This window comes from Canis aureus, chromosome 37 (genome assembly GCF_053574225.1).
Source record: "Canis aureus isolate CA01 chromosome 37, VMU_Caureus_v.1.0, whole genome shotgun sequence".
Classification (NCBI taxonomy): Eukaryota; Metazoa; Chordata; class Mammalia; order Carnivora; family Canidae; genus Canis; species Canis aureus.
Window position 1 is genome coordinate 10,996,793 of NC_135647.1, and position 22,712 is coordinate 11,019,504.

The window sequence follows — 22,712 nt, forward strand, 5'->3', positions numbered from 1 at the left end:
CCGTACAAGGGGAATAGTAGAATCTAGCTCATTGGCTTGATGGGAAGGCTAAGTGAGTTAATATTTGTAAAGTCATTGGCATGAACTGTGTACTCTATGATGTTAATTATTGTTATGGTTATTGATGATTTCAACACTGTGTGGTGAAACTGGCGCTGTAGAGCAAGTCCTTTTTTTTTAAATTTTATTTATTTATTAATGAGACAGAGACACAGGCAGAGGGAGAAGCAGGCTCCTTGTGAGGAGCCTGATGGGGGACTCAATCCCAGAACCCCAGGATCATGACCTGAGCTAAAGGCAGACGCTCAACCCCTGAGCCACCCACGTGCCCCTGTAGGGCAGGTTCTTCACGAAGGTGTCAGGTGTGTTGTTTTTGGTCCTCAGCATTGAAGTGCCTTGTAATTCAGATTCTGGTTGTGCCACTTGCTAGCCGTGTGTCACCCTGAGTAACTCACCCGAACTGTCTCTCCTTCATTTTTCTCACCAGGACCGGGAATAATAGCCTTACTACTTGGTTCTCTTGGGTTGTTGTGAGGACTAATGAAGTTCAAATTTGTAAAAGTCTTGGAACAATTCAATGTGAGTTTCCACTTGAATCCCACCAGTTACGGACTGTTGTCTTGGGCAAAATAGACCTCTATTGTGTCCATCTGTAAAATGGGCATGAAGCCATATCACAGCATTGTGGGATAAAGCAAAATAACCTAGATCAGTCACTTAACAGAGTGTTTGGCAGAATTTAGTACTAGTAGTAGTCGTAGTGGTAACTAAAGTCCCTACTTCACTGACATTTCTTTGGCTTTCACCTGGCATCCCTTTTCTCTCCCCGGGTCCCTTTAGGAAACCACATCATATAAGCCAGCACGTATCCTTCGGCTCCTCTGCACATGACGGTTTCTCTGACTTGTTTTTGATGCCCTTGACACGTCTGAGGAGTGCTGATCAGTCTTGTGGAATGTCCCTCCATTGGGGTTTTTCCTATGTTTTTGTTATGATTAGAAAAACTCCAGTGGAGGGACATGCTACAGGATGACTGATGAATATTGCTCAAAGTTGGGAGATTGCCATTTGTCTCACGTACTGTCCGGATCGAGGGCGCACGCTCTTGCTGTGACTTCCCTTGGCTATCTCGCACTTGATCGCCGGGCTGGGGTGGTGTTTGTCAGGTTGTCGACACTTTACAGTTACTCCTTTCACACGCCCCCATCTTCGGAAAGAACCCTCATCTAAGGAGTGGGGAGCTGTGTCCGCCTCCCTGCGGCCTAAGCATCTACACAGATTATTCAGAATTCTTTTTTTTTATTATTCAGAATTCTTATACATGGGAGATCGATCTGTTCTTCCCCCACTTACCTATTTATACAGTCATTTCTTGATGTCTGTGTGAACTCGTGGGTATTTATTTTGTACTTTTGATTATAATCCAGTACATTGCTATTTTTTTTAAGATTTTATTTTATGTATTTATTCATGAAAGACCCAGAGAGAGAGGCAGAGACACAGGCAGAGGGAGAAGCAGGCTCCCTGGGGGGAGCCCAATGTAGGACTCAATCCCGGGACCCCAGGATCACAACTTGAGCCACCAGGCATCCCGAGTACATTGCTGTTTACATTGTTATACTTCCAGTTTGGGCCACTGGCAGTGCTTTCAAGAATATTAGGGGTATCGTCTCCTGTTGTCCCTCTGATCTGCTCCCCCATCGTTGTGTCTTTGTTAGTGAGCATTTCCTTCGTGCTCCTCTCGACTCTCCCTTGCCCCAGTCTTGGAATTGGGCCATTTCTCCAGGTAGCCCTGACTCCTTTTCTTGAGGAATGGTGTTAGGGACCTAGTTCTGGGCACAGGGCGGATGCAGGAATTTGATGCCCAACAAATATTAGTTCCCACCCTACTTTTGTGGGAGTTTGGCGCGCACAGGCGTGAGCAGCTGGTGAGCGAACTCACTGGAGCTGCCTGGACAGAAGTCAGCCCCACCAGTCAAGCCAGTTCAGGCCGGGTCAGACTCTGCCCTATGCTTAGCGCTGTGAGAACTTCCCTGCCCCCATGGAGCCCGGCCCTCTGGAATCCCAAGAGAGGTCAGTAGACTATATAGGGGTGCTGTAGAAATTCAGCATAGAGAAGAGCTAGCAATAGAGCAGTCAGAGAAGGCTTTTTTTTTTTTTTTTAAGGTTTTATTTATTTTTTTCATGAGAGACACAGAGAGAGGCAGAGACACAGGCAGAGGGAGAAGCAGGCTCCCTGTGGGGACTCGGTCCCAGAACCCTGGGATCACTGCCTGAGCCAAAGGCAGATGCTTAACCACTGAGCCACCCGGGAGTCCCGGAGAAGGCTTTTTACATGACATTGGACTTGAGTGTGGTTTACTCCTGATGACGAGACTAAAAAATAAAAATAAAAAAATACAATGTGGTAGTGGGAACAGATATCTTCTGGTGGATAGGAAGAGGCCTGATTACCGATTGACTTTCACTTCGGGGGGTTATCTTAGGTATGAATCAGAGGGGTCCGGTTGCTTGATCTTGGTGGGATGAGGGAGATGGGTTTTGGCCAGTGGTGGGTTGCAGCCAGCTTGCACTGGCTCTCACAAGCCAACTGTTCAATTTTGAGGAATTTGGAGAGCAGGTTGGCATCATTGCTAGCTTGAAATCGGCCATGGTGGGAATGTTTATACTAGAGACATCTGCAAACACTACAAATCAGGACTCCTCTCTCCCCTCCAGCTAGTCATTGAACATTTTTCTGCACGCTGCTGGCTTTAGCTGTCTGAAAGTGTGGTATAAACTCTTCCCCTGTATTTCCTTTTTTCCTCTAGCAGTTTTTTTTTTTCATATACATGTTTTTGTTCAATACTGTGAATTCTCTGACAAAAGCTGTCAAAAATGGTTATAATAGATGTATGTGCCCTCCAATGAAAACTACACGTTCTTATATGTTGATTAAAATTCTGATAGCCAGGGCAGCCCGGGTGGTTCAGCGGTTTAGCACAGCCCTCGGCCCAGGGCATGATCCTGGAGACCTGGGATCGAGTCCTACATCAGGCTCCCAGCATGGAGCCTGCTTCTCCCTCTGCCTGTGTCTCTTCCTCTCTGTTTCTCACGAAAAAATAAATAAAACCTTTAAAAAATATAAAATAAAATTCTGATAGCCAGAAAACATTGCAGTCAACTGGGATATATGGACACTCTGATGACCATCCTGGTTAACTGAGTTGGAAATGGCACAACCTTCTGCCTCGTTGGCCATGGGGGAAGACCTGTCATCACCTACAGGTAATCACCAATGTCATATATCAGCTGTGCAGTCTTCAGACTGTTCTCCTCTCGTAGGGCTGGGCTGGCTTGGAGGTATCTTCCCTATTTCTTAACAAAAATAAATGACAAGCGGTGGTATCCTTTGCCTGCAGCTGAGAAACCATGACTCCACATCATTCTGCTTGTCATCGGTAATGCAGCCCTAGATTAGCTTGACTTTTGCAAGGATGATACCTGAGTAATCCACGGAATAATGCTAAAGAAAGACAGTTTTCATGAGGTCACCTCTTAGGCATGCTGTATGGTATGAAGGGTTATGCAGAATTAGATTCAGAGGAGCTTACATTTCACGCTAGTCAACTAATGGTGGTCACATGTGTGTGTGACCAAAGAGAGCAAGGTTAGGGAGAGAGAGACTTACTCTTACTTAGAAATGGTGAGTTTTTCACCATGATCCTAAAAGATAGAGTCACTTTGCCTTAATTATAGGGATTTCCTTTACTTTTCCTTGTGCCTTCCATCGGGTAGGTAAACTTCCCTAACTTTTATTCCTACCTATAATTGACTTTCCTCCTGAACCACTGTCAAATGGAATCTTGGGGGAAATAGCACTCAGAGAGAATATTGCAGGCTTCCTGGCCATATCACCAATCTGTGCAGAATTCACTCTGAGTCTTACTCTCTTTTAGTCCAAATGATTCCTAGATGTGAAGGCTCTCAGATTTTAACTGATTTCCTAGAACCCTCCATTTCCTTAACTGCCTCCCATAAATCAGCCATCTCAAGCAAGAGTGACTTGGATGGCGTTGGGATATCCTGGTCTAAATAGATCACTTGAAAAGCTCCCACAGAGGAGCAAGTGTTCACAAAGCTGTTTTTTTTTTTTTTTTTTTAATTGTGGGAAAATGTATGTAACACAGAAGTTGCTATTTTTTTAAGGTTTTATTTCTATATTTTGAGAAAGAGAAAGAGAGAGAGAGTACAAATGGAGATTAGAAGCAGATGGAGAGGGCAGCCCTGGTGGCTTAGCAGTTTAATGCTGCCTTCAGCCCAGGGCATGATCCTGGAGACCCGGGATCGAGTCCCACATCAGTCTCCCTGCACGGAGCCTGTTTCTCCCTCTGCCTGTCTCTCTCTCTCTCTCTCTCTCTCTCTCTCTCTGTGTCTCTACTAAATAAATAAAATCTTAAAAAAAAAAAAAAAGCAGATAGAGAGGGAGAAGCAGGCTCCTCGCTGAGCAGGGAGCCCTACATGGGGCTTGACCCCAGGACCCGGGGATCACAATCTGAACCAAAGGCTAAAGCTTAACTGACTGAACTCCCCTCGGCACTCCTAGAATTTACTATTTTTAAGTATACAGCTCACTGACATTAAGTACATTCACATGGTGGTGCAACCATCACCACCATCCATCTCCAGAAATGTTTTACATCCTCTCAAACTGAAACCCCATTCTCATGAAGCACTAACTCCCCATACCCCCTCCCCCTAGCCTCTGGCAGCCACTTTCTCTTTCTGTGGATTTTCCTCCTCTGTACCCCCAAAGAGGTGGACTCATGCAGTATTTGTCTTTTTGTGACTGGCTTACTTCACTTAGCAAATGTCCTCAGGGCTCTGTATGCCGCAGCATGTACCTGAGCTTGCGTCCTCTTTAAGGCTGAATAATATTCCATCTTGTCCATCTACCATATTTCGTTTAGTCACCCTTGAGTTACGTCTTCCACCTTTTGGGTTTTGTGCGGAGTGCCACTGGGGACCTGGGTGAATGCAGACATATGTTGAACTCCCTGCTTTCACTTCTTTGGGGTATATACCCAGAAGTGGAATTGCTGGACCATATAATCATTTTACATTTCAGTTTTTGAAGGATCACCACGCTGTTCTTCCGCAGCAGCCGCATACCATTGTGCATTCCCACCAGCAGGCGTGAGGGTGGCAATGGTTCCATGTCCTGGCCAACATAGTGTGTCATTTTCTGTTCTCATTGTTTTGCATTTGCCGTTGTTTGTAAATAGCCAAATAGCCATCCTCTTGGGTGTGAACAATCTCACTGTGGCTTTGATTTGCATTCTGCTCACGATGAGTGAGGTTGAGCAACTTTTGAAGTGCCTGTTGGCCATTTGTGTATCTTCTTCGGAAGGATGTCAATTCAAGACCTTTGCCCAGTTTTTAGTCAGGTGGTTTGTTTCTTGTGGTTGCACTGGTGTCCTCTTGATTCTGGGCAGTGCGCTACTTCAAGAAGCCACAGAATGTTTGTCTGGTGTTCTGTGGGGCTGCCTGACCTCTTTGCACATACGTAATGCAGAGATGAATGCACAGAGACTTGCCACTCTGTAAAACTCTGTGTCGGAAGGAAAGATCTGCCCTTGCTGTTGTGGGGAAGTTTAATGGACACTGCAAAACTAAGTCACTCCCTGCTTTTGGATATTACCATCTTAACTCTGTACTAATATTAACCTTAAAAATAAAACTTTAACGGGCACCTGGGTGGAGTGTCAGTGGTTGAGCGTCTGCCTTTGGCTCAGGTCATGATCCCGAGGTCCTGGGATCGAGTCCTCCATCGGGTTCCCCGCAGGGAGCCTGCTTCTCCCTCTGCCTGTGTCTCTGTCTCTCTCTCTGTATCTCTCATGAATAAGTACATAAAGTCTTTAAAAAAAAAAAACCTTGCAGTTATCTCTCAGCAAAAATGGGTTTATTCAGGAATAGCAAAGAATCACTATTTGGGACATGGAAGCTACAGCAAAACACAGGCAAGTCCAACAAAGAAGAGGAACGTTACTTTATGGAAAAGGAGGAATTTGAAAGGAGTTGTTTGGAGAGAAAATCTGTTGGAGAAGAGCAAGAGGGGATCCCTGGGTGGCGCAGCGGTTTGGCGCCTGCCTTTGGCCCAGGGCGCGATCCCGGAGACCCGGGATCGAATCCCACATCGGGTTCCCGGTGCATGGAGCCTGCTTCTCCCTCTGCCTGTGTCTCTGCCTCTCTCTCTCTCTCTCTCTCTCTCTCTGTGACTATCATAAATAAATAAAAATTTTAAAAAAATTAAAAAAAAAAAAAAAGAGCAAGAGTTCAGGGTGATGACCGTTTCTCAACTGGCTGAGTTGCAGGGGTGGTGGAATTACAGAATTTGCGATGTACATCTTTCCCTGTTGGGACCTATAACTGATGATTCTTTTCTGCTGAAGAGTCTTGCCTAGGGGTCTATAATTGGCAATTTTCCTATGATTGATGTTGAGTGGTGCAGCTCCCCTTTCCTGCCTCCCCTTTTAGTCTCCCAAGTCCACTCTAATGAGGTTTCCTTTATTAATTTCCACAGAAACAAAAATGTAATCTGTTTTGGGGAAAAGCAGGAAGCAGAGATTATATCTTACCATTTCCCAGTATAATGATATTCTGGACCAGGGGTGGACAGACTCTGGCCTGTGGGTCAAATCCCCCCCCCCCCACCTGTTTTGGAAAATAAAGTTTTATTGGAACACAGCCATGCGCATTGCGATTAGCACTGTCTGTGGCTTCCGTGGTGCTACAGTGGAGGAGCTGGGTGCCTGTGATGGAGATCATCAGGCCCACAAAGCCTAAAACGGTTGCTATCTGGCCCCTTTCCTGAAAAAGTTTGCCAGCCCTTGGCTGTTGTAGACATTTAAAAGGTACCCTTTTTAAAACTCTTATATATAATCTAACAATGTTCACTGCCGACTGTTCGCTCTACAGTGAGCACTTTGAGAACTATAAAGCTCACATAGATGCGAGTATGATAGCTTTTAAGTAGTTATTGAACTCCAGCTTTGCGACCAAAATTGTGTCCTCTAGGCCTTTGTTATTTGATGGGGGCAGTAGCTTTTGCATCTAGCACCACCTGTGCTGGCCAGATGTGAGAGAGACGTGTCTGGCACAGGCTGCACATTTACAGCCCTACTCCCTAACTCTGGCCTTTCCCCTGTGCTATTTCCTGTTGATACCGAACTTCGGTGAAGTAGCTGTGCCCTTTCACGCCAGTGAGAGGAGTTGTACTGCAGGGGCATGGCCCGAAAGTGTGGAGCATAAAAAACTTGCTGCCTTTTACCCTAAAAATAGCACCCTGCTTCTCTTACTCCTCCCTCCGAGTCAGAGATGCAGCTTTGCCAAGGCAGTGATTGCCAATTTTGGAATTCTGAGTTACCGTCGGTTTGCTGATTTTGTTTCGCCTTCTGTTTAGCCTTTTGGCCGTTCATACAATAAATTTATGCTGCCTGCTTGAAGGATTGTTGAGGTTTATGGACATTGCCTTTGAAAAGTCTACGTGGTGTATTTTGGCAATTCAAAACTTATTAAACATAAGTTAAACATTGACTATTCAAGAATATTAAACATATATTACCTTATTTCATTGTAGATAACACCCTTTGAGACCACTGGAAATCCTACACACACACACAGACACACAGATACCCGAGAAATCATCAAACCAGGAGTGACATCTACCTGAAGAGATTTTCTTACACAGAGCATAGAGCACTCATTTTATATCATCCAAATAGGATCCCAATCATGGATGAACCTGCTTACATTTTGCCGCGGTATAATATTTATCTAAAGGCAAAATAGAGTCCTTGTCCCATTTCATGACTCTTACTGCCCCAACTGAGATGTGCCAGTGAAGTGCTAGGCATTGGTCGTAGTAGTGCTGATATAATGAAAATTTTATGATCCTTTTACTTTATTTTTGGAGAAGGAAAGTTGACCTCTTTTTTCCTTTGATAATCTAATAATCAGTATTTCTCTTCCAGATCTGGTACTCTAACCTCCAGTGATTTTAATTACTCTCCTTGGAAACCACTCTCCAGATACTATCTCCCTCTTCAGTTACAGGCTTTGCTGTTGAGGTTAGATCTCTTGGGATGGTCTTTTTGTAGATGATTTAATACAGTCGATATGAGGGCAGTATTTTTTTTAATATTTGTATATATTTTTTACTCCCTAAGAACAGTTCTCTACTAAATTTTTGTATGTGTTTACCATTATCTTTCCAATTTGAAGACAAGTTTTGGAATTCAGATCCTGCTCTTTGAAGTACTGGTGACTTCTCAGAACAACTTGGGGTCATTCATGTTTTCAGTAAGCATGCCTTCTTATTTACGGTCCAATGAGAATTCATTCATTTCTGCATATTTTGAATGTCTGCCATATACGCTGGGCACTGGGCTAGGGGTTGGGAAGACAGAAATAAATGATGTCAATTCCAGGCTCTCAGAGCTGGGCTGCGATCGGGGAATGTGTACCCACAAAAATGTACAACGGAAGACGGAAAGTGCTCCTTGTAGAAGTATGTATGACATGCGATATTAAGTCTGGGGAATTTGTAAAGTTACTTAAATGTTTAAATTGAGTTAGACTGTGGATAAATTTATCAGATGAGAAACACATAGATATTATTTTTTTACTCTGAAGTAATAAATGGAAAAACTGAATGAAATAAAAGGCATCTTTTGTAACCAATGATCCCCAGCAAGGCCAATGCTCTTGCATCCTTATTGTTGCTGCACATTCTTTGTGTTTGGGTCATTAACATTGCGTTGAGGTCAGATCAGAGTGTGTTCCATCTGCCACGCTTTGATAAGTAAAGTAAAATGCTGATGGAGATCATTTAAGATCGTCTCTATGCTGTTGATTGCATGCTTGTGGCTCATAATCAGAATGATGCAAAGTAATTGTTAGACCAACTTGCCAAGGCTACATTTTGTGTCGTTGCAACTGTCAGCACTTTAATCCTGCTGTTCTGCTGGAGAATGCTTGCCTAGCACCTGTTGGACGATTTAATGCCATGCTCGGCCCGGAATGTCCTGGATAACTTTTGTTCGGGCATCCTTGCTTGCTACTCCCATACAACAACCTGCAAAGGGAGTATCTGCTTATTTGGTGAAAGCAAGTGCTCTTTTTTTGTGCATTTGACAGAATGCTATGTATTGCAGCTTTCTTATAAAAATCTATATGCAGGGTGCCAGGGCGCTCATCTCTTTTCTCTTTGGCTGTGAAACCCAGTCAAACCTCACTTTGAATTTTTGCTTTATCAGTTACTGGTTATGCAACTTCGGTCAGGTTGCTTGTCTTGAACCTTGTTTTCCTCTTATGAGCAATGAGGCTAATATGTCTTATTTTACAGAGAGTTTGTGAGGAGAAGAGATGACAGATGAAATCTTGTTGCCACACAATAGCCACTCAGTACATGCTAGTAGCTAATATTAAGGAGTCCAGTGCGGTTACCCAGGATGATACTACATGATTATACAATGATAAGGCAAAAATTTCCCAAGTCAGTAGTCCAAAAAATGTAAGTGTGGAATACATGGGGTCAGCACAGTTTTCCTGGCCAGGTCATATCTTGGCTGGGCACACCATTGGACAGAGATGCTAGGATTTAAACCACAATTTTCCATGGCTCTACAGGTCTTCTATAAAGAATGTGTACTGGGCCAACCCATGTGCACTGTCAGAAGATATGAAGGACCCTTCAAAAGCAAATTTACTTATTTATTTTTTTATACAGAATATGTACTAGGCCAACCCATGTGCACTGTCAAAAGATACGAAGGACCCTTCAAAAGCAAATTTAAAGAGAGAGGTGCATCATTTGGCTTTGCATAGAAGAGACATTGCATAGCACACTCCACAGCCTGCCCATCTGGTTCTTTCTCATGGAGGAAGCATTGACCACCAGAAGAGTTTTAAGCAAAGCAAAATGTCCTTTCCTATAAGAAGTTCAGTGTCGGATCTAGGGACAGCTCCCTCACTCCTGAATTGTACCATCAGAGGAGATCTGTGAAGAGTAGCCCAGTTCGGTTTCTGTGACATACAGTCCCTGGTGTGAGTTGTTGAGATATTTCTCTGATTCTACCCAGCGCTAACATTTAAGGTCTGTGTTCTTACCTCCTAATGCTGACTATTCCACGTGGGCCAAAGAGAGCAGCAGAAGTCTCTTCCAAGAGACTGAGTGACTCCTCAGACTGTCACTTCCCCTGAAACTTGAATCCCCTGGGCGAGGGGTCAATTTTCAGGGAACTTTTGTTGGAAGGTAGCATGCGAGGGGGTTATCACCTGTCCATTTGCTGTTTCAGAAATCAAACTTAACATTTCTCTCCATTGTTTCTCCACTTTTGGTCCCTATGGGATTTTCCAGTCAGTAGCTGATATGGCATTTCTCTGACGCCACAGTTATGTCCTACCTTTCTCTGCTGCTCCCTGCTTGTCCAAGCAGTGTTGGTAATACTTAGAAAGGGTTAATTACATTCCTAACTGGAGGAGGAATTAGCCCCACACTCTTTGCAGGTTGTGGGGATACATTCACTCCCTCAGCCTCCCCCCCACCCAAAGTGGTATTTTCCTGAAATGTTGCTAGTCAGTCACATTTTGAGGTACGGCACGATTTTCTCAATCGAGGATAAGGTTGTGTCGTGCAACTCAAGCAAAACTGTATCACATATGTGTTAGCAAATCAACCATTCCCTTCGAGAAGGGAACTAGATTAGAAATACTGAGGCTGCACAAACATTCTACCTCTTATGTTTTCTAATATGGCAAATCCCGATTTTTTTTTTTAGGTTTTTTAAAGTTTGTGTAATGCAATGATAATTTTTTAAATTGCTCAAGACTCTACAATTTTCAGTTTACCTTTCTATCATTAAGTAACTTTGTTCCGTGATCACACTGAACACAGGACACTCCTGTAACTTCACACTTAGGACTTCATAGCTCGAGTGTTGGCATCTCTAGCTACCATTAGCCCTAGGCTTTAATATGTTGTCCTCTTCCAATATATTGGAAGCTCAGTGAATATTGTCATTTGTGATACTGCCTGTGGTGTTAATGCCAGTTTGTATTCTAAGGGACACCCACACAAACCAATAGTTGTTTTTGTTGTTGTTGTTAAGATTTCTGATATTTATTTCACTTTGCCTTCTTCAGTCTTGACAAAAATGTAAAAGAAAACCATGTGCTATCATGTGGTCATTTCTCAAAAACCTGGGGCACGTTGGTAGACTCTGTAAATTCAACAACTGTTTATTTAGTGGTTCATTCTTTCAATGAAGGAGTCTTGCAGTTCTTTAAGAATTAGGACAGAGGAGCACCTGGCTGGCTCATTCAGTAGAGCATGTGACTGTTGACCTTGGGGTTGTGAGTTCCAACCCCATGTTGGGTGTAGAGATGACTTAAAAAATAAAGTCTTTAAAAGAAAAGAATGATGATGGAGATGGATTTACTGATATTAAAAGAGGTTTGTAATATAACAAGTAAGATATTATCAGACTGCAAAGCAGTATGAATTACATACAATATGTAACATCATTGTATATCACAAATAAATTATATGTATGTATGCAATTTTATTTATATAAGTACACGTATAATAATAAACTCTGTGTACCTGACTGTAGGAGAGAAACCAGAGCCATATACACCAAAATGTTCGTAGGGATTATTGGTGGGGCTTGCTGACTTGTCTTCTTTGGATTGCTTCCTCATGTGTATCATCTAATTGTTCACAGTAGATGTTTTGCTGTGCTCTCATTTGACTCATCTACTTTTGAGGGGTTAGGGAAAAAGAGAAGACAATACAGGTACTCACAATCTCACAAGTTATGAAATTATAAAAATCCCTCCTGTGTATTCTGGATTCATGCAGACCTAGAAACATTTTGTGCCACATGGCATGAGAGCTTTTTCTTTCCCCAAGTCTCTCCTATGGGTCAAGCACCCGAAATAAGAATGTGAAACTGATACGACGTGGGTATTCGTATTGCCATTGAAGAAAGCGTTTTGAGAGTTTATATCTTGAGTGCCACCACTGGATGTGCACCTGAGCTGAGATGCAGACTTGGGTCTGAAATTTAGCATTTCTGATCTTTGTGGTTCTTACTGTAGACATCTTGCTGCCGTTAGGATGAAAGGTTAATGTCTGTGCGCAGATTATAAAGTGTTGCTTTAAAAAGGTGCTCAGAGACTGTACCAGCATGTACCGTCTTTTGCTCCTGTGTTGTTACCCTATAAGTGTTTTCACTGAGACTGTGAATTTCTCAGGAGGCAGAACCACATCAAGTGGTCTTCTTACAGCCCGCGTAGACTTAATCCCGAATGCTCTGGGATCATGTGAAGTTTGCCAGTCTCTGGAGCTATACCAGCTCCGCCTCACATCCCCTCCTAAACCTGCAAAGGCGTCTTTAAAACAGTCTCTGGAAATTTTTAAAAACTTGGATCTTGAGCTGAGTTCCTTCTGTGATGTAGATTACACAATCTGTTGCTGTCACCCCCTTATCTCTCTTTGTCTTTCAGGCTTCCGCTTCCAACATTCACATCATCTCTGTTCTTTCCCACACTTGATCCCAAACACCGTGGCTCCTCACGGGATTACTCAGTCGGCATGATACGTGGCCCCTGGTGCCTCTCTGCCAAGTCCACATTCCCATATGAGCCCTATTACAGATCCCTGTGAGGTTACTGACCTCAGCAGGGTGTGCGTGGAGTTGTCGGTGTACCATTTTGGGGTGGGGAAGGTGAGGAAAGGGCACAGGGCAGTCATGGGGTACGCTGGTTACTTACTAAGGCATCCTCACATGGGGCTGCAGACGCATTTTGAAAGATCCACCTGGTAAATGATTTCCCAGACCAGGCTATATACCCTCCTTTGTCATAAGGTTCTTGTATTTTGTAATCAAGGAATCATGCACAGGGTTACTTTTCTACATATTAAATGTTCAAAGCTCTGTTTTCAAAATTCATGCAGTTGGCCAAGCAATTGCAAGTCTAACCATCCATCAGACATGTACTGTGTGCCTACTAAGTGCCAAAGTGGCCGGGAGCTGGGATTGTTTATAATCGCTAGGGCTGCCTTCCTGTGCTGACCTGAAGTATAGATTTCATGTTGTTTATTTAAAAATCTCTTTCTCTTCCAGTTTTCCAAAGAAATTAGTCCTTCTTCTGGGTGAAAAGAAACCAGTCTGCTGTTTTCATAGGGTGAGTGATCCTTGGACTCTTCTATTTTTTTTACGTTATCTTTTATGTCTTTTATATATATCATTTCATATAAAATATATGTATTTTCACATCAATATTTTATCCATTTCTTGTGATGCTTCAAGAAAAGTGCTTGATAGCTTGCGTTCTCGAGTAGCTTTCTCCCACTTGGAACCAAAATGTTCTTTCTACCCATCACATCTCTTCCCTTCAGAAGGGAAGGTTCCTCTCTTATATTTTTCTGCTGTTTCTTTTTGCTATACACACGTTTTTGCCTCTGATGAATTATTACTGTTGTTCCTCATACCTTGTCCAGCTTGCAGGGAGGATGAGACAGAAAGTTTCTCTTTTTCTTCAGTGACTGATGCACAGAAATATAGCCATGGGCAAGGAGAAACCATCCGTTTTGCTCCTATGACACACTGTCTCGCAAATATCATGACAGAGTAATAGGATGTGAGCATTAGATGGGACTTTAGAGCCCATCTGGCAAAGCCCCTCTGTATGGATGGGGCAGCTGAGGCCCAGAGGGCCTCGTATCACCTGTCTGGGGGCTTCTCTGACAGCAGTGGAGCTGGGATGCTGAGAGGCACTTGACTCCCAGGCACGTACGTGGTGGTCTTCCCTGCTCCCCCCACCCTGCGCAGAGCTGTCTTTTGAGTCCCATTTCTTTCTCAGGATGCAGAGCTGTACGTGATTTGACCTGATAACATCCCTCCACGGCATGCATCAGTGATGCTGTTTAACTAGTTAACTTTCCAGTAATCCTACTTGGCTACTACCAGGAGGGGTGGGTGGAGTGGATGGACCCAGAACACTTCCGTTACAGACCTCCTCTAAGAGAGCATATTTTCCTTTGCGCTTCCCAAACCACTGCATTTGCCAAGTGCCGTGTCACATGCCCAGACAGGGTGGTGCATCTGTTTTGCAGCTAGAAGCCATGCCGCACCTGCAGGTGTGTACTGGCCAGCTGCAGACCCACACGCCCCCACTCGGGACTGTGTGCACCTGCAGAGTCACGCCTAACAGCTTCCGTATGATGCAGTACAAATTTGACCTGCCGTCACAGAGGGTTACAGAGAAGCATTTCTTCATTAAAAAAAAAAAAATGTACTGTTTCTTACATGAGAGTGCGTTTGTAGAGCATGAAGGAGGGAAGTGTGAGTCTGATCGTCCGCTGGAATCCTAGAAGGTGGGCTTATCTGCGGTTTTTTTCAAGGATGCCTGTGCTAGAGCTGGCTCTGGATCATGTTCATTTAGTTTGGCGAGCTAAGTGCACTCATTTCCAAAACATTTCATATCACCTGGGGCTGGTCTAAGTATGGTATTGAGAGCCTGTGTCTATTATTTTATCCCACTTGTCAACTTAGTGTATTTTTTAAAATATTTTATTTATTTATTTATTCATCAGAGACACACACAGAGAGAGGCAAAGACATAGGCAGAGGGAGAAGCAGGCTCCCTGCGGGGAGCCCAATGTATTGGGACTCGATCCCAGGATCCCAGGATCACACCGTGAGCCAAAGGCCGATGCTCAACCACTGAGCCACCCAGGAGCCCATGGATTGCTAAGTCACTGGCGGTCGGCCGCTTCCTACTCTGATACAGACCCTCCCCTCCCTAAATGCGTGGTGTGCATGAATGTGTGTTTGGGTGAGCTTTGGGGTTTCCCTTTACTCATCTTATCCAAGAAAAGCCCAAGACATTTATTCCCAGAGCACACCACAGTACGATGTGGGACGTGAGCTCTCCTGCTCTCTGGAGAAGCTCAGCGTCTCTGGAATCAGAAGATTGATAAAGACTAAAAGGACAATTTAGGGCCTCTGCAAGGAGGGAAGGGCCAGATCTCACGTCCTGCTTCGTCCTATTCACTTAGTAAAGAAGAAACTGCTAGAGAGGCCTGAAGCAAGAGAAGTAAAGTCCGGGCCACCTGGATGTGTGCCAGCCACTCAGGGCAACTTTGGTTCCGGCTGGGGTCATGAGTAGTTTGAAGTTGACAGTCAGGAGGCAGCAAGTCATGACCTCCACGTATTCCAGACTGTTTGCTTTTACCAGTTGCAGGGACATTATACACAAACTGAAGCCATGCATTTCTTTCTCTCTCTCCCTTCTTTTTTAAAAAAGATTTTATGTATTTATTTGAGGGAGAGTGAGCACAAGCACGGGGAGAGCCAGAGGGAGAAGGAGACTCCCCACTGAGCAGGGAGCCCAGTGTGGGGCTCGATCCCAGGACCCTGGGATCATGACCTGAGCTGAAGGCAGATGCTTAACTGACTGAGCCACCCAGGTGCCCAGGCCATGCGTTTCTTACTGAAAAAGCAGCTCAGAGACTGCTCCCCAAACTTGGGGTTCGTACCGTGTAGGCCCACATGCCACATGTATGAACGCCTCATAAAACCCGAGTCGCTAGGCTCCATTTCATGGACCGCGGGGGGGCTGGAGCCTGGAACAATACTGCTGTTGTTTCTGAGCTAGAACAGCGCTCCCTCGATGGTATCCCTTTAAGGGAAATCTAGGGAAATGCTCTTGCCAGTGATGTGATTTTCTTTGCTAGAGGCCAAGTCGCAATGGCATGTATTGGTTCCATAGCAACATGTCTACGCAGCCAGAAAAAATATAATGACTGTGGCAGCCGGTGTATCCCGGGCAGGACTCGCACAGCCCAGATGCCCCTTTCATTTCTTCCTCCTCCTGGCCGGCCTTACGCCTCCTTCAGAGGGTGAGGACTTTGCAATTGTTACTCACCGTCCCTGCTCTGAACACTGGCTTCCTGTGCCCTTCAGGCTCGGGGCCTGGCAATGTGTGCAGTACAGTTCTGCAGGCCCGATCGTGCCAGCAAAGCTGGCAGGCCCTGCCTGGCTCCGCAGAGGAGAGTCGGTGCAGAGTCTGCGCTTCTCATCATCCCGGTGGCAAAGTCAGGATGGCACGGCGGGCAGAGCACTTCCTGTGCGTTGCGGTGGGTGGCGTTTGATGTCCTTCTCAGAGTTAGGAGACGCTCAGCCACGGTAGGATGCGATCCCGGGGTGCCAGGCACAGGAGGACTGTGCAAAGAGATGCGGGACGCGTGGCTTCTTTTCTAGGAGCTTCTACCAGAAGTGCGGTTTCTGGTGCCAGTTTCTCCAGCGTGTGTAATTGGGATTTTTAACATTTCTCCGATGTTCTCCTGTCTATAAACTCCTCCACGAAACCATTGTAATCACTCTTGATTTCAACAGATGTTCCCTCCCCTCGACTCCTGGAGCATTTTTAAAAAATCTTTGCCGTCTATTTGACATGTGTCTTGTGTTTCCTTTTTTGATCCATAATGCTTTGGGGGCTCTGAGCAGTCTTTCTAGATAAGAGGGTAAGGCATTCAAGGTCAGGGACCATGTATCTTATTCTTTGTCTTGTCTTTTTTTTTTTTTTTTTTTTTTAAATCTCCCTCATGCTCAGCGCTGAGTCCCAGAGATAGTAACCAGGCCATTAATATTTCTTGCCGATAACGTTAGAATCTCATCCTGCCTCAAAAGGAGGTTGTGAAGCAAATGTGTAAATATGTTGAAAATGCCTTTAAATTCTGCAGAGAAAAATTCAAGTGATTCTTTTTCTACCATGGTTTTAAAAAGCTAAGAATGTCTGAAGACCTCACACTTCCTCCTTCTGGCTACTGACCATGACCTGTGTGCTCTAGGTTCAACACTGGCACCAAGCTCATCCCATTCCTCGTCCCATCCTCCAATACTCACTGCTTCTGGAGGATTTGCCTTTATTATACCATTCGGGCCAGACTCTAAGTCACACCCCTAGCAATGTCTTTGGAGCTATTAAGTAAAAGATTTGAAAGATTTTTCATTAAGGTGACAAGTTTGATAGATGAGGATAGTGGTTTCTAATTTAGTTTTGAGGTGTGTGGAGGGAGGGAGGGTTTTTATCGTATAAAAACTTTTATCTTCATAATCAGAGTTCTCTTCCCTTCCCAAGTTCTGAGGCAGCCGAGAAATAAGACAAGCGTAATAGGGCAGAGGGAAGCCAAGATGCACCTCTGTGGCTGCTAAACGGTGAACTGGGTTAGAAGCTGGATCTTAGGTGGAGAGCCCAGAACGGGGTTCCCACTCCCTCATCCCCAGTCTGGGTCTGGAACAATCCACCTGCAGGTGAGTTCGGAGTCTGTGGGCCACTGGAAAGAAGGAAAACATGCTCAAAATGTTAAGTCTATACAGTGGGAGGGCAAGTCTACCCAGTGGGGTTAGAGGAGGTTCAGGGAAAAGGATAAGAGAGAGGTGGGGGATGGTGTCCCCTGGGCTCTGCTCTCACCTCTCACACTCCACATGCTACTCGAGCAACCGATCCCGCCTCACTCCAGCCATCTTACCCACTGTGTTTTCTCTTTGGTTTATTACTTGCTTACTGGGTTTATTGTTCGTCTCTTCTATGAGAAAGTTAGCTCAGTGAAAGCAAAAACCCCATCAGTGTTGTCAACTGCTGTATCCTAGTACTTAACGCTGTGCCAAGTATGAGGGAAGCACGTGATAAATATTTGTTGAGTGAATAAATGTTGTTTTATGCCTCTTCTCACACTCCTTAAGCACCTGGGCATCCTCGTGCTCCCTCTTGCCCAGCAAATACCAACCCAGTAAGACTGGGTTGAGCTATCAGGTTCCCTACTGAGCCTTTCCTGGCTTCCCTTCTTCCAAGGGGAAGGAGCACTTTCTTGTTTGTAACTCACCTGTTGCCAGTGGTCGCACGCACGTGTGTGTGAGCGTGTCCATGTGTGCATGTATGTCTGCATCTGCTGTGTGAGTGTGTGTGTGTGGATTGGTGTGTGCTCTCTCTCTTTCTCTGGCTCTGGCACACTACAGTTCACTTATTTGCTTGTATATTCAACACCCTTAACTAGATTGTAAACTCCTTGGGAACTGGACAACCACTTGTTCTTATTCATCCTTGTTTCTTTAATATTTGTCACGTAGTAGGTGCTTTGTAAATCATAATATTAGCATTCAGAGTCCTTACAGCATGCCAGGAGCCACTGTCTTAGTACTTTAAAACACTTTCTAAGTACCTTACATATATGTATATATATATATATTCACTTGTATGATTCTAACAACCACTTTACAAGATATATATTTTTTAGTTATTTATTTGACAGAGACAGGGAGAGAGAGCGCTAGCAGAGGGAGTGTCAGGCATAAGGAGAGGGAGAAGCAGGCTCCTCGCCGAGCAGGGAATCCAATGTGGGGCTCGATCTCAGGACCCTGAGATCATGACCTGAGGGCAGATGCTTAACTGACTGAGCCACCCAGGTGCCCCGGATACATTTCTTACTCCTGCTTTATAGGCAAGCAAACTGGGGACAGAATGCAATCAGATTGCATAACTGTTATTCTCAGTTGACTCTCAGAGAAGGATTGTATTGGTGGACAAATGAATGAGAATCCCAGAGACCCAGAGTATCTCATTTAGTAGGGCCACAGACATTGGGATCAACAAAATAAGTGAGTAAGAAATGATCAGCAACCTGTGGTGAGCCATGGCTGACATAGAACATTGAGGCCACAGCTCAAGTAAATCCACACATGAATCCCTAAAGTCTTACTGTAGCTAGTCAGCTTCATTCCTGATGATCCATAGCAGCATAGTGGTATTAGTTAATGAAAATCAACAATTGTCATTATATTTTGAGAATTATTCCCTAACATGAGGGAGGATATGAAGTCATCATATAAGCTTAAATAGTTGCTGTGTATAAGGTTCACTTCTAAATTTGGGGGAAGTTGTAGGGGAGGATGTGAGTTGGAGAGTGAAGAGGAGAGCCCCAAAAATATAAACCAAGGTCACAGTATATGAAAGACTCCAGCTTCGTGGCAAGGTCAAGGCATCATTACAAGCCATGTTAAGGAATTGTAAAGAAATAAATTGTAAAGAAATAAATAAATAGGAGAACTATCATAAAGCATTAGTACACATGATTATTTGCCAAATGATAACATTAGAGATAATGAGAGCTATTCTATCAGTCAGGGTAGGATGGGGTTATGCCGTGTGAAGAGTCAGCCCTACACTCTCACAAGTGACTTAACAAAATAAAAGTTTAGTTCTCACTCATACGGAGTCCACTGTGGATCTGGTGAGTCTCCAGGACAGCTGTCCTCTATGCATATCTCTGTGACACAGACTGTTCTTATCTTTTTATCCCGTTGGCTGGACATCTCCTTCATGATTGCAGGGCAAGAGGGGAAAAGCTGGAGAATTGCACCAGCAATGAAATGCTTCAAAGCTTTGCCCTGGAAGGGACACGTGCCACCTGCTCTGTCCTAGACATTGCATCCAGCCTTTTATACGGCTCATGCCATTCCAGCCCTCTCAGTCATTTTTGGTTTTGCCTCCCATCCAGCACACAGGAGGTGCTCAATATTGGTAAGAGGTGCACCTATTGGTAGAGTGAAAGCATGAATGAGCATAGCCGTGAACTGTCACTCATGCATGATGTGCACGGCAGCCCCAGAAGCCCAGACTTGGTCAATGATGTTCACTAAAATTAAAAGAGCGTGGGTAGCGTTAGTTAGCCATGGTGAGTGGGAACATCATAAGGACATGGGCAGGTGACATCCAATTCCATTGGTGGTTGAACTCACACTTCGCCCTGTCTCTTAGCCACATTGCTGTGTAATGGTCCACGGCGTGACTTCACGGTCCATGTGTTGTCTGGTGTCAGCCTGCCTTTTCTAGCCTTGTTCTTCTTGACTAAGGTATATATCACTATCCTTATTTTAAACATTGAGAAACTTAATTAAGGGGAGGTTAACCTGCCCGGAATGCTTCCATGATTCCAACCCAGGTGTCCTTGACCGCACCGTACCATCTCTCTCCTATATTAGGTTCACTCCTTCACCCACTGCCTCACATCCTGGGGTCCTGGCGGATGGGCAGAGTCTAGTTCCAGATCAATGGAGAGGGGGCAGGTTTCAGACAGGAGCAAAACATATGCTGAGCAAAGCATAGCAGCTGAATGTGAAAAATAAATTGGAAACTATGTGTGATTCAATACCAAGTGGAGAGTCTATAGAGAGAAAGTGGAAAATTGCATTGGAAAGGTAGGTTGGGGTCATACCCCATGTTTCAAACCAAAGAACAGGCCTTTCGACCACATCTTGCTACATATTGGTCAAGAGAAACCAGAGTACAAGGGGGGGACCCATGATCCTGGCCACTAACAAATCTTAGAAAATAGCGCTTGTTTGTTCTGGCTTGGGGTGGGGGTAGTGGAGAGGGAGGGAGCTGAGCCCTCTGCCTGTCACTGTCTAAACATGACCAGGGCAGTCTTGAACCAGGGGTTGGTAGTCACTAGAGATTTTTCAGCAAGCCAGAGATGTGACCAACCACATCTGGGAAGTGTGCTCACGGCCTATGAGATGGTAGGGAGAAAACCAGACACGGGGGCCCTGGTGAGGAGGTTATTACAGGCATAAGATGAGATTTGTAAAAGCTCATGTGGGAGAAGTATGAAGGACAGATGCGGGAGGCACCTACAAAGAAAAGATGACCAATGCAGCATGATCATCTGGACGTAAGAAACAAGAGAAGGGAAAGAGTTGACGGTAACTAGAATTTTGAGTCCCACTGTCTATAGAAGGTGCCCTCTCCTCTTCAGTTTTTGAGCTTATTTTAGTAACAGTGTCATTCTGTGAGCTGGGGCTTCCCGGGTAGACTCGGGGCATAGCCTTCAACCAAAGCAAGCCCCTTTGAGTAACTGAGTATGTTTTAACCCCAGCCCTCCTCTCCCGGAGGTTTAGGATAAAATCTTAAATCAGCAGCAAAAACCCAATTGTCAGGCTGAAATTTCATCTCCACCCAGGCCCTCTAGTGGAGATCAAATGGTTTAAATGTGGGCCAGAAAAGTAAAATTGTGTGATGCTGCATCCCGCCCCTGATTAAGAGAGGGCTCCCTGTCTACGCTGTGAGACCTGTCTCTGTCCTGTGGGCTCGCCTTGCCATCAGACACAACCTCCCCACGGCGCTGGGAAGCCAGTGGTAGTGTCCTGTTGGTTCGTCAAATTTTTGCAAGCCCACAGTTCTTCCGAGCCTCGCAGGGCTGCCGCGCACCACTTTCTCGGGCCTTCTGGCCTGACGAGAGAGCCAGTTTTGATTTGAGAACGAGGAGAAAAAAATGCTGTCTGATGGCAGAGAGGAGGAAGGTTACTGCATCCCATTTTCCTTGCCGGAGCGAGTCATGTCACCCTGCCAGGTGCAGGTCTCAAATGGTAGAGGACCACCCAGAGACACTGTGTGTGCAGCCCACACCCAGCACCTCTTGGCTCTCAGGAGCTGGAGATGATGCCTGGGCTCCCAGGGCTCCAGGACTCCATCAGCCCCACATCTCTGTCCCCTGAAAGTCAGCTGGAGGTAGACAGACGCCACCAGGGGAGACCAGGATTCCCCTAACACTGTGCCTTTCCTCCTGCTCCCTGTGCGGCTCGGTGAAGCGGGCATCTGAGGCCAGAGACGCAGACAGTGCACTAGAGTAGGAGGGCTTTGAAGTCGCTGCCCTCTCCCGCACATGCCCTTGGCCTCGCTAACGCCACCCTTGTTGTCACACCCTCATGGTTACCCTGCTGCTGCCTCTTTTTTAATTTTAATTTTTATTTATTTTTTTACTATTTGACTTGCTTTATTGTGGTGATCTGGAATCAAACCTACAATATTTCTGGTATGCCTGTATTTCTGGTTTCAAGATTCTCTCTCTCTCTCTCTCTCTCTCTCTTTTTTTTTTTTTTTTTTTGAGATGTACTTATTTGAGAGAGAGAGAGAGAGGCCATAAGCAGGAGACGCAGAAGAAGGGAGAAGGAGAAAGAACCTCATGCAGACTCTGTGCTGAGTGTAGAGCCCAACACAGGCCTCGATCTCACAGCTCTGAGATCATGACCTGAGCTGAGACCAAGAGCCAGAGAGTTGTTTGCTTAACTGACTGAGTCATCCAGGTGCCCTATCTTTAGTTATATCGGTATTTGATTCATGTATTTGTGAGCTTTGGTGTTTGGTGAATGCTAGAGACTGAATGTTTGTGTTCCCCCCAAACTCACATGTTGAAACCTAATCCCCAGTGTGAAATGTATTAGGAAAGTAACTCAGTCGGAGAAGGACAACCATTATATGGTTTCACTCATACGGGGAATGTAAAAAATAATGAAAGGGATTATAGGGAAAGGAGAGCAAATGAGTGGGAAAAATCAGAGAGGGTGACAAAACATGAAACTCCTAACTCTGGGAAATGAATAGGGGGTAGTGGAAGGGGAGGCAGGCGGGGGGCTGGGGTGACTGCTGCTTCTTTCAAAGGGTCTCCCCCTTGCAGTGACCAGGCAAGGCATAGGATAGGGCCTGCTGGGCATGGAAGACCGGGCAAGGCATAGGATAGGGCCTGCTGAGCTTGGAAGATCCTTGGCCTTTCGCAGTCCTTTCAGTTGCTTCCTACGCACCCGTTAATTCACCACGATTCATTAGAT

General features: G+C 45.0%; 1 protein-coding gene across 14 annotated transcripts in view; it reads left to right on the forward strand.

The window, feature by feature from the left end:
• Positions 1 to 22,712, forward strand: part of ATXN1 (ataxin 1) — a 412,684-nt gene that overhangs the window by 201,326 nt on the left and 188,646 nt on the right. For 13 of the 14 annotated variants that reach the window (XM_077886366.1, XM_077886353.1, XM_077886354.1 and 10 more), the window contains one exon: positions 13,170 to 13,230. The exons of the other annotated variant lie outside the window; for it this stretch is intronic. The gene's annotated coding sequence lies outside the window, so the exon portion shown is untranslated. The remainder of the gene's footprint in view (positions 1 to 13,169; positions 13,231 to 22,712) is intronic. 14 annotated transcript variants of the gene reach the window in all.